Source organism: Stylophora pistillata, chromosome 1 (assembly GCF_964205215.1).
Source record: "Stylophora pistillata chromosome 1, jaStyPist1.2, whole genome shotgun sequence".
Taxonomy (NCBI): Eukaryota; Metazoa; Cnidaria; class Anthozoa; order Scleractinia; family Pocilloporidae; genus Stylophora; species Stylophora pistillata.
Window position 1 is genome coordinate 1,752,501 of NC_142519.1, and position 11,367 is coordinate 1,763,867.

General features: G+C 37.7%; 2 pseudogenes across 1 annotated transcript in view; both read left to right on the top strand.

Moving 5' to 3' along the window:
• The window catches only part of LOC111345790 (uncharacterized), a 4,975-nt pseudogene extending 997 nt beyond the window's left edge, over positions 1-3,978 (top strand). The window contains exons 3-9 of the transcript XR_015994688.1: positions 199-320; positions 444-548; positions 1,151-1,543; positions 1,763-1,867; positions 2,206-2,432; positions 2,926-3,226; positions 3,811-3,978. The product of XR_015994688.1 is annotated as an uncharacterized LOC111345790 (transcript). The remainder of the gene's footprint in view (positions 1-198; positions 321-443; positions 549-1,150; positions 1,544-1,762; positions 1,868-2,205; positions 2,433-2,925; positions 3,227-3,810) is intronic.
• Positions 3,979-4,498: 520 nt separating this feature from the next.
• Positions 4,499-6,817, top strand: LOC148740767 (uncharacterized; annotated as a pseudogene).
• Positions 6,818-11,367: the final 4,550 nt, after the last annotated feature.

Consider the following 11,367-nt stretch of genomic DNA (forward strand, 5'->3'; position numbering starts at 1 on the left):
AACCTAGATAGCAAAATAGGGGGCCCAGTAGGTCATGACCACCTCTTATCCAACATTCATCAGTGAAAAAAGTTCAATTTTGTTGCTTTGTTTGGTATGTAAACTGCTGAAATGAACCATGTCTACAACTAGTTTTTTTTTTTTTTACATGTTATACCTCATAAATGCAGAAATCATCTATCAATTTTTACCTTCTAGGAAAATCGCTTTACAAAATGCACAGACTGCACAAAATACAAGCAGGAGAAAGAGACAACTGTGGACAAAGCCAGAAGAGCTGAAATTGATCACTTGTTGAAGCTTCATCTTGATTTAGTCTGGTGAGAGAAATGTTTAGAGAAGTACACTTAGTTTGATTAACAAAAAGTCTGTCACATCAAAAGCAATTCACTAGAATTCTTCTGTTCTTCAGAACTAATAATAATTTTTCCCTACATCCCTAGGCAGGAAAGGAGGGTGTACTATCTTTATAGGTATAAAGCCAGGAGGTACCCATCAAAGTATGTGGCAAATGTGAACTCCAGAGAATCACAGGGTAGCGTCGCTTAGTAGTGGAAGGATAGCTAGTACATAGAGCTCCAGAACGAATGCACAAGCACCACGTGTAACAATCCCAAGTGTTTTAATTTTATGTGATACAAAATGGAACGTAGTCAGGTAGCGATAAATAGGGTAGTTGCTGAATACTTGGTGTGATTGCGATAGCAAATGTGGTAGAATTACGTGTGTGTGGTTCGAACTAGAAGGTAACAGAAAACGAAACGAAGCTAATTAATTGACTTATAAACGATGACACAGCACAATGACCTATTCTTGAAATCAACTGAACTAATAATGAAGGAAACGATAAACTAAATCGAGCATAAACAATATAGGTAACTTACTTTGGTAGAGCTCCTAGCGTACTTGAAAAGTGCGGGTAGCAGAGTAGACAAAACAATTTTACAATGAGTAGCGGAGCGCACGACCTCTTGACAGCGCTCAAAAAATGGTTCTCTCTTTTTTGCAAGCCCGTAATATGAGCGAATGACTGACATAAATTGCGTAACGTTTTCACACCAATTACAGTAATCGACAAAAATAAACCATAACATAGATAAACATTAACTAAGCATAGACAATAGGCGGTTAAGCAATAAATAATCTTAAGTACAAAGAAAATAAATAGCGTTTCAAAACTAACAGCAAATATTGCTGATGGTATGGATCAACACACCACGAATGTCCCAAGTGTGCGCCGAATTACCATGGCAATGTCTGTACTTACAACTGTGGGAACCGGCACCTAGTTGGTTCTATTATTCACAGTGGACAAGCATAAAATGGAAAAGAGATTTATGGGCATTTGACTATTACCAGTATCCTCATGACTCTAATCTCACTATGACAGTTCTGTTGGAAGTCCTTGTAAGATGGTCCGAGGAATTTGACCTACCACCCATTCTTTACCTGCAGTTTGAGAACTGTGTTAGAGAAAACAAGAACTGGTACATGTTTCCTCTATTGGCACTTCTGGTTGAAGAGAAAATTTTTGAGAAAGTAAGTTATCTTGGGTAATTTTAAAAAGAAATGTATTTGCCTCATCCACATTTCCCACATGGCACTTTGTTCAAGCGTCAAATTGTCCCATTGCAATGTTTTCAAGGTTGAGTGGGAAGTTAGTTTCCATTCAATTCCAATTTTTGCAATTACTGAATGAACATAACCTAAAGTTGAAAAAAAAAAACATTACTTTTACTTCTCTTCCTGAATTTCAGATGAGTGAACTTTCTCCCAGTGGGACATACCCATGAGGACATACATGTAGATGCCTTTTTTGGGGTTTATTCAAAACACTTAGACAAACTGGATGTTTACACAGTTACAGGTAAGTAAGTGTAACGTAAAGTAATTATCTCAAGGTACAGTTGGAGTAACTGAGAGGTCTAGCAATCAAAACTGCCTGACTGTGCAATGTACCAATCTTGTGTGGCATATATTCATATAGGTTATTTATCGATATAACTACATATCAACTAGCACTGTGATGGAAAAAAATCTGCATGAGGCAAGAGCATGGTTCAAAATTTAGTCTATAGGAAGTATGAACTCTTCCACTTGAATTACCAGATTATATGACACTCACATGTTATAAATTTTGTGAATGTTCACTTACAGGGTACATGTAAGATCTTCGTTTTTTTTTTACACTTCACTGTCACCTAGAGTTACTGAAGGCACTGGAAACATGCATGAAGAATCCAACACCCAAGCCCTATATGCTCAAGATGGTTTATGACATAAAATCATTGATTAATGATTACTGTGAGGAGTTACATGAACACACAGTTCCAAAGTGCTTCAAATTTACATTGAACGAGGATGGAAAAGCAGTTATGCACTACAGAAATTGGAGCTATGAGCCATGGAAAGAGCCTTTTGTAATGCTGAAGGCTAGCACATGAAATTCTTAATTTGTGGTTCCTGAGTCATCGTTAAAACACTAACTTACCTGACGTTTTCTGCATTAGCCTTGGCACTGACAATTTATAGGCCTGAAAAATAATATTAATGCTCCAAATAACTGAACATATGCTGACATATGTTGAGAATGTGCTGGAGTTAAACTGATCCTCAATTTAAAGTATATCTCACTGCTTTTCCCTTTCTTTACGACTGGGATCATAAGGTGTACAAGTCAAAGAAGAATGAAATAAAAAGAGAAAGCCCTTATTAATGTCTGTCAAGGAAATTTGAGCCTACAAAAACATTGTTAGACATGGTTTGATGCTACTCTGGTTTAAAGATTTGATTAATTTAACAGAGAAGTTACAATTGTTAAATATTTAATCCAGAATAGTATCAAACCATGTTTGATAGTCCACCTGGTTGCCCTGTGAGCTTTGATGTATCAAATTAATTGTCTGTCCTTTTTTGCTATACTAGAGTTTACCCTCAGGAAAGTCAAATCCTGTGACTCCCTCCCTAAATAAACTGGACATGGAGGGATTGAAGAGAGATATTCCCACCAAATATCCTAAGAATATGCCCTTACAAGCATCTCAAGAGTTGGAGTCCTGGTTAGCAAATACAGAGGTTAATTTGTTATCAGTACCTGACAACTACACTTGGCCCTTGGCCAGTGGATAAATTGAAGAATACTTCAAGAACTGTTGTAGCCTCAAATGCTGAACTCCCAAATGAACTTTTAGAGCTCAGAGAGGAAGAGATCCAGCCTATCAGAGAGGTGACTAATAATCAAAATGCAGTTGTAGGCACTAAAAAGCCAAGCCTTCAATTCAATAAATATAAAAGAGAAATAATTAGAGGGGTTCATTACTCTAATCCCTTCTGTGTCAGTTTATAGATATATACAATTCCAGTTTTAGATATATAATAATGTACCTGATAAAATTACATGCTTCTGATTGGCTGAAAACATATGAACTCTCATGCAGCACAAATGCAAAGTTGTAACACGAGTGCATATTACAAATAGTTCAAACACACTTTCAAAATTTTGTCTGTACATTATAAACAAGTAGTAACATGACTTTTTCTTCAATTTGGTCTAGTAATCACTTGTAAATTTTTCAAAGACCACAAAATTGCACTTTCCCTTCAGGCTCATGGAAAAATTTTGTTGTCTTTTGAAAACTTATTTATACTTATTCACACCAAATGCACTTCAATTGAATATGACAAGGTGACATAATCCATTTCTTATAATAATCAAAGAATAAAATAAGAACAATTGATAATTCATACATCTCATTCGAAATATGCACCTTAACAAGCAAATTCTAATGACATGTCTGTTGCATATTCCAGATTTACACTGGCCGTTACAGGACCCCTAGCGAAAGGGAAGCGCCAATTGAAATGGTAGACGATTTCCTCGCTCCCCTTCAAGTCGGTTGCATTGTGGCTATGTACTTCGCCAATTACGATAAACTGCCCCGCATTGGCAAGGTCCTGGCCATCGAGGAGGAAATATGAATATTGAGTGGCACCAGAAAATTATGACCTTTCCAATAACATTTTCAGCCATAACTTCATAACTAATCAAGGTATCAACTTAAAACTTGGCCATGATATAGAACTTTAAGAGGCCTATCATTTGAAGTGTCAATCAAGTTGCCACGACGACCCCGATGACGCCATCAGGTAAATAAATGACGATAATTAACAACACTCTAATGAAAATAATGAAAATAATGAAAATTTCATGTGTAAACAAAGAAATTGGCATTTTCAAGTTTTTCTTGTGATCAAAAAAGAATCATTGAAGTTAAGGAGACTCGTTTCCATGGCAACCACCTAAATTACTTGGAAATGTTATGTAACACACCGTAAAACAATTACTCAAGCAAGCTCATCAAGTTTCTCTTGAATCAGTTTAAGCTTTTCAGACTGTTCATTAAATTGCTCTTGTAAAACTTTCATATCCTTTTCAAGGTCATCCCTTTCATGTTTAAGTTTTGAAGCAACACCTGCAATATTGTTGGTTAACATTCACATGGTTCAACAGTTGAGAAATATTCTTCCTCCAGTGCTGCTTGGTAAGTGATTAAAGCATCCTGCTCATTCCTTAATCTTTCATTGAAGCTAAGCATTTTGCTGACCGATCTTTTTAAACCCTTGTTTTCGTCCTTGAGCTCAGCTATTGCTTTTGACTTGGGTGTTCGTTGCTCTCTTGCCATCGGTGCATTTGAACCAGGCAAATAAAATAAACTTTGCTTCAGTAATTCAAGCTCCTTTTTATTTTTACCCAGTTTTTGGAATTTCTTCAGCAAATCATTGCATGCCTTGTTCAGATTTTAAGATGTTAGACCACTCTGATATTTGTATAGCTCCAATGGAGTCAAAGCACTAATCCACCGGTGTCTTTTTTTCCCAGAGATTTAGAACAAGATCAACAGTTAAATGTTCCCTTTTTAATGGTTTAAGATCCTCACTCTGCAATGCTGCCACATTCAAACCATTTTTCTCACAAAATGGTCCCACAAAGATGCCTTTGTTCACAAATTCTGACAAGACAAAAATTAAAAATTTCTTCAATTCAGGGCCTACTCTAACCAAATCCAAACAGATACCGAGAAGGCAGTTACCTAGTGAGTATGCTTTGAAAATTAACGTGATCAGGTGATGAAAATGGAATGTATTGGAAAGTTCCTCGATGTAAGTTACAGTAACACACATTGAATTGAAATGAAATTAAAACATTAAAAAAAAAAAAACACCGCATACTGTGAATGTCTTAGATTAAAAAGGTGCTTTCCTACCTTCCATTTTAGCCGTATTCAATGGCCTGTTGAGGTTGATGGTCCCTCAGCATCGCTGTGAACTTGATCCTCGTTGTGCGACGCTGCGGTTTACTGTACTTTGCGAAACGAATCCAAACCAAACCAAACCAAACAAACCAAACCAACAAAACCAAACCAAACAAAACCAAACCAAACAAAACGAAACCAACAAAACGAAACCAACAAAACGAAACCAAACAGAACGAAACCAAATAAAACCAAACCAAACGGAGCGAAACAAACAAAACCAAACCAAACAAAACGAAACCAACAAAGCCAGACCAAACAAAACGAAACCAACAAAACGAAAACAAAACGCAATATATGATTCAATCAAAACCATTTCAAAAAAACCTTTATTTTAAAAATCTTTCTGGATCTCTGAAGAAACCTCTCTTCCGTTCTCATCCTCTTTCCTGCCGAGGGAGAATGCGTGACGCTTTCGATATCCGGTCAGATGTTCTACTTTGTTAAAAAAGGGGGTTGACATCATTCATTCCAACACCCGTGACAAAACAAAAACAGATCAAACTACAACTTTTGCGTGATTTTGATCAGTTCGAAAGAAAAATGCATCTGATTTACATATTCTAAGGAAAGGACAAAAAAAAACCCATCCCTACCACGTCAAATCCACATGGATACCACCAATACAAAAATCCGTAGCCCTTGAAAACTATTTAGAAGAGGTTAAAGTGACCTTTCAGAAATAGAAATTAGAAAGCCAAAAGATAATTTGCTTCCGGCCGAACGCAATGCGCTGAGGGCCTTGAAACGTGACTCTGAGTTAAACCCCAAAAAGGCCGACAAAGGAAAAACAACCGTAGTAACAAACAAACGCGACAAAATTTTAAAAGGCCAAACTTTACTAGATAACAAAGATAACTACAGGCCTCTTGCCTCACCCATGGTCAAAGAGACTGACCATAAGGTCAGAAAACTTATTGAAGACCTCTACAACGGTAATCATACAGACGACATGACTAAAAAATGGCTTTGTCAAACCCCAAATCCGCCTCGAATTCCAGAATTCTACACCCTTACAAAAATACACAAAGCTTCACCGGTCGGTAGACCGATAGTGTCAGGGTGTGATGGCCCTACAGAGAAACTATCATCATTTGTCGACAAACTCCTTCAGCCTATAGCACAAAAACAAAAGTCGTATCTTACGGATACTACAGACTTCATAGAAAATACGAAAGTCCCGGAGAACATAAAACTTGTTTCAATGGACGTTACGAGCTTATGTACAAATATACCACAAGAGGAGGGAATAGATGCTGTATGCAAAGCGTACGAAATATTCTACAGAAACGGAACTCCTATCCCTACACAACTGCTAAAACAAGCGCTTATCCTTATTCTCAAGGAAAATTCCTTCCATTTTAATAGAAAGCACTACCTTCAAACACATGGTACGGCCATGGGCACAAAAGTGGCAGTCGCCTTTTTCTAATATTTTCATGAACAAGGTAGAGAAAGAAATCCTTGACAAAAGCCTTTGAAAACCGCTTGTTTGGAAACGTTAAATAGACGACATCTTCTCGCTATGGAGTGCAAACAAAGCAACAATAGAGCGTTTCATTGAAAAAAGCAAAAAATCATCATCAACAATAAAATTTACGGCTGAAATTTCCGATAAGGAAACAACATTCCGGGGCACCTATATCTACAAAGGCAAACGATTCGAAAAGGACGCAATCCTTGATGTGCGTACTTATTTTAAACAAACTGAAACATTTCAATATACACACTATAGTTCCTGTCACCCACAAGGAGTCAAGAAAGGCTTCATAAAGGATAGGCCCTTAGACTTCTTAGAACAAACTCCTCTCAAACAATATTCGAGAAGAAAATTGCAAATTTCAAAGCGCACTTGCTAAAGAGAGGCTACCCAGAGTACCTCATTAACACAACCCTCTCAGAGGTGAATTTCAAAAACAGGAAACTAGCTATTTAACAAAAACCGAAGATAACCCAACGAATCTTCCCTTTTGTTACACAATACCAACCATCAGTGACAAACCTAAAGAAAATTCTCATGAGACACTGGCATTTAATAGAAACACAACCAGTACTGAGCGAACTATACAAAAACCCGCCGCTCATATCTTACAAAAGAGGGCGATCGCTCAAAGAGGCGAAGGCACAGACGAAAGGCGAAAGGTTTGGCGAAAGGTCTACTGATACGATACCTTAATAGCAGCATGGGTTGAATTGCTAAGGTTTTTACAATGTTATTAAGGTTGAGATCGGACGTCAGCATTCTCAGGCGCCTCTCGCAGCTTCAGTCCATATCAATCTCACCTTCCCACCCATCCCATCCCAGGGGAGGACATCCATCACACAGTAATCTCGTGCGTGGGAAATTAACGTCACCTACCCCTAACTCTGCAGGAGACGGGACCTCCATTTATTCGTCCCTATGCGAGCAGACTAGAGTATCCAACCATTTCTTGATATTATAGAAAGATAGTATATTCTTCTCACTTGTTTTAAGACCTTGAGTGTTGTTCCGGCCGGGGCTCGAACCCTCGACCTCCTACACAACAGTCCAGCGCTCTATCCATTGAGCTAATCGGGAGGCAGTTAAAAGACACTCGTGAAGGCCAAACTTTGAATAGGCCATTCTAAACACGCGCTGGGGAGTCGTGTAGGCCTGAAAACCCCCTTTTTTACAATGAGGGAAATCATTGAACGCCGAACTTCTCTTCGTGCGCTCAAGCAACCCAAACGGTGGCAACTTTAAGTCATGCTTCCTTGACTTGGCAGCGCCTACAAGTTTCCCGCCAAAAGTAGAACATGTGACTGGATATCGAAAGCGTCACGCATTCTCCCTCGGCTGGAAAGGATTACTGCCACTTGTGTAGTGCCCTCAATCTCATGCCATTTTCCTTTTTACAGTAGAAAACTTCGATAGAGGGGATGAGAAGGAAAGAGAGGTTTCTTCAGAGATCCAGCGGGGTAAGAAAGATTTTTAAATCATATCTTTCGTTTTGTTTGGTTTCGTTTTGTTTGGTTTCGTTTTGTTTGGTTTCGTTTTGTTTGGTTTCGTTTTGTTTGGTTTCGTTTAAATTTGTTTGGTTTCGTTTTGTTTGGTTTCGTTTTGTTTGGTTTCGTTTTGTTTGGTTTCGTTTTGTTTGGTTTCGTTCTGTTTGGTTTCGTTCTGTTTGGTTTCGTTTTGTTGCTTTCGTTTTGTTGCTTTCGTTTTAATGGTTTGGTTTTGTTTGGTTTGGTTTTGTTTGGTTTGGTTTTGTTGGTTTCGTTTTGGTGGTTTCGTTTTGTTTGGTTCCGTTTTGTTGGTTTGGTTTGGTTTGGTTTGGTTTGGTTTGGTTTCGCAAAGTACAGTGAGCCCGACGCTGCCGACACCTTCGGCGAGCGTGGTACTCAACTTTTATAATTCGCTCTCCGGCGCATGAAATCACGATGAATCGTACTGTTTTTCCCCTCAAAATAATATTTAGAACCCATGAAATACTCTAGATATAGTTTAAACTGGATAATAACGAAAAAACGTTTCGAAAACTGCTTCTAATTTGCGAAAACAGTGATATCTCCTCGTGTACACTCGTTCAGGCAAAGAAACTACCGTCTAGGTCTCTCCTGGTCTTTTAGCTCCGTTGTTTCGTTTGATTCTGATTGTTTTTCAGCCAATAAGCGCTGCGGATTTTGACTTTTGTACATCCCGGTTCATTCAAGTTTTCAACAATGGTGGCCACGCTTCGCGGCTGCGATCGAAGGCCGGCCGGAAGACTTTCATCGATTTGTTAGCACTGAAATATGTCTCATATCATGGTTTTTTTTTTTACGTATTCTTCTCCTCAATGTATCTTATAAAGATCTGTGAGGTTTATTTCTCAAAATATCTGTTTCAAAAGGCGCAAAAATATGACATTTTCGACACGGGTCGAATTTTAACTGTATTTCAAGGGGGGCAATCACGTAACTAAACACCTTACATCGTGTTTTAAAACTACTGAAATGTAGCATGGATTTATTGTAACTTAACTCTCCAAATGCATCCACTAGGCCTTAAGGGTTTTCGTTACAGGGCAGGGCAAATGCAAGACAAAAATAAGACATTTTTTATTAGTTATATTTTTTACATATTTTTTGGAGATAGTTCAAAGGAATGGCAGTATATTAGTTTCCTCTTTTAGAGTGGAACCAAATTGTTTGTTTGATAGATTTCAAAATTTGATGTCATTGGATTTATTATATTTTTTTCATTTAATTTAGAAAATAACTGATCATGTAATAAAGGGATGTGACTTGAACTGTTTGTTGTTTTTCTTACTTTTTAACAGATGGGTATAACTAAAAAATTTATGAAGATTCCACCTTTTTAATTGTGTGGCTTGTGCCATTTGTTACAGTTTAATTATGGTAAATCGTAGAGGGATTGAGGATGACTGACCAAATGTTGTGGCATTGTTTATTGACTGGTTTTTAGTAAGATGGCTAAATGGCTGTATTCATCACTTGATGGGTGTTTCCAGAATTTTTGTTACATCCAGTGGCTGAGTAATTACATAATTTCAGTGACAACTTGTGACTGCAAATGATCGCAGAATTTCTGCAACATCTAGTGTTAAAGTGGTAACAGAATTTCTGGGACACCTTGTGACTGAGTGATAGCAGAATTTCTGCAACATCCAGTGCTTGAATGTGACTGAGTGATCGCAGAATTTCTGCGACGTCTAGTGGTTGATCGCAGAATTTTTGCAACACTGAGTAGTTGAGTGGTTGCAGAATCTCTGCGACAACATGCGATAGTGATCGAAAATTTCTGCGACATCCAGCACTTGAGTGGTCGCAGAATTTTTGTGACATCCAGTGGTTGCAAAGTTTCTGCGACAACATGGTACTCAGTGATCGCAGAATTTCTGCGACATCTAGTGACTGAGTGGTTGCAGAATTTCTGCGACATCTAGTGACTGAGTGGTTGCAGAATTTCTGCAACATCTAGTGGCTGAGTGGTTGCAGAATTTCTGTGACATCAGGTGACTGGCTGCAGAATTTCTACAATATCCACTTACTGAGTGGTTGCAGATTACCTCTGCATCTTTCCATGGTTGACTCCTAACACATAGTTTTTTACAGACATGCTCAATCTTGCAGGGGAAAATAAGATTTTTTAATCTTTTTAAGATTTTCTCCGCAAAATTTGATTAATTTTGGTATTTTTCCAAAACATGCAGAGGAAAACTATTGATTTATCCAAAAAAAGGCTATTTTGGAAAACACAAAATACTTTGGAAAGCGTTTATATTCATTTCTTTAGCAATCAGCAATTACAAAAAGGCCTAGGAGTCATTGTCAGGAAAGGTAACATCTACGTCGTCAACTTTTCCTTCCAACATGCAAGTTATAGAGTTAATCTTTACCTGAAATGTTTTTGTTTGCAGGGTCCTCCGTAGTTGTAACCTATCAAAGCAACCTCATTCAATACAATTCATTCAATTTAGGAATAGATTTAACTCTTTAACACTGTGACGTTTGGGCTTTCCTTCAAATTATTCCAGATGATTACTAAATCGGAACTTTTCTTGCATGGTAATTGATTATTTAAAAAAGGATATGATAACCACAACCGTAACTCCTAACGTAACTTCATTTAAGAAATGTATATAGATTATTCACCAGAGAAAAAAAAAGTGGGCCCGAGATCTTGGATTTCGCCCGGCACTCATGCCCAAGATAAAGGGCGCAGTTTTCCCATTACGGACCGACCTATACTGATGAATAACATTTTTTTTTTCTACGTATGATGCACGATCCTCGCAGTAGATAGCGCTATTTATGCATCATACGTATCTAATACCGCAGTTCAAAATATATGAACTTCATATATTCATTGTATATCTCATTTTTTATTCTGACACATAACAAAGTGATTGCCAAAAGAACCCGAATGATTTAGGGTTACAATTACGAGTTTAATTACGGGAAGATCCTCCCTAAACTTTACAAGTTTTTAACGGGTAAATGATAAAAAATAACAGACGCTACGCAAATTTTAAGAAGAAAAGGCTTCCTCCAAAACATTTTAATCTAGAAAGTTAACTTAAAAGGCTTC